The sequence below is a fragment of the Nicotiana sylvestris genome, chromosome 8 (genome assembly GCF_000393655.2).
Source record: "Nicotiana sylvestris chromosome 8, ASM39365v2, whole genome shotgun sequence".
NCBI classification, from domain to species: domain Eukaryota; kingdom Viridiplantae; phylum Streptophyta; class Magnoliopsida; order Solanales; family Solanaceae; genus Nicotiana; species Nicotiana sylvestris.
Genome location: NC_091064.1, coordinates 34,379,200 through 34,380,312, shown reverse-complemented (window position 1 = coordinate 34,380,312; position 1,113 = coordinate 34,379,200).

The window sequence follows — 1,113 nt, the reverse complement described above, 5'->3', positions numbered from 1 at the left end:
CAACGATAAGTTAATCCGAATCATGTAGTCAATTTCAGTTATAACATGAATTAGTTTGCAAACAAGTATTAGGACATGATGAATTAAAACAAAGTTAGTTAATGTTAAATTGTTTAAATTTTCAGAAATATGATTTAGTACTCAAGTTTTTATTTTTATTTCTTTCAATTTTCAGTATTTGTAAATAATTAGTTTCAATAAGCTTAAGTCTTACTAATAATTTGAATTTTAATCCAACTATGGGATAATTATTTTTTTTATTTTTCGATAATTCCATGTTGTATTTATGATTATAATTTTATTACTTTCTGTTAATATTTGTTTTTCTCTTCTATTTAATATGTCATTTTCAAGAATGTAGATATTGATTTTATATGTATAAAAACTTAGTAATAATAAAAATGTAGTCATTAAAGGATATTATTAAAGGATATCGCTAAAAATAAATAGATGTAAATAATACAAAATTTATAGGATTCTCCAATCTCATTTATTTATTTAATTATTAAAAAAAAATTACTTAGAATTTGGGATGGATTGTTTAGTGAATTTCACTTCCTTCCCCAAAGATAATGACGCGTTAGACTCTTTAGGCGCGATTTAATTAATTTTACCTTCTTAAACTCGGATGCGCATTTCATGCGACCCAAATCTAAATCCTAAAACATCAAATAAAATATGTTTCGTATTGTGGGTGCATTTCATGTGACACAATCCAAAGATATGTTTTAAGCGATGTTCACATTCCTAAAAAAAATAATAATTATAATAATAAAGCGGTAAAAGATAAAAATTGCACATGGTTCATAATTGTATTAAAAATCAGATAAATAAGCCGAATATAACAGTTGAGCGACCGTGCTAGAACCACGGAACTCGGGAATGCCTAACACCTTCTCCCGGGTTAACAGAATTCCTTATCCGGATTTCTGGTACGCAGACTGTAATATAGAGTCATTCTTTTCCTCGATTCGGGATTAAAATTGGTGACTTGGGACACCCTAAATCTCTCAAGTGGCGACTCTGAAATAATTAAACCAATCCCGTTTCGACTGTCCTTTAATTGGAAAAAACTCCCTACGCACCTCGCGGTGCCGGAAAAAGGAGGTGTGA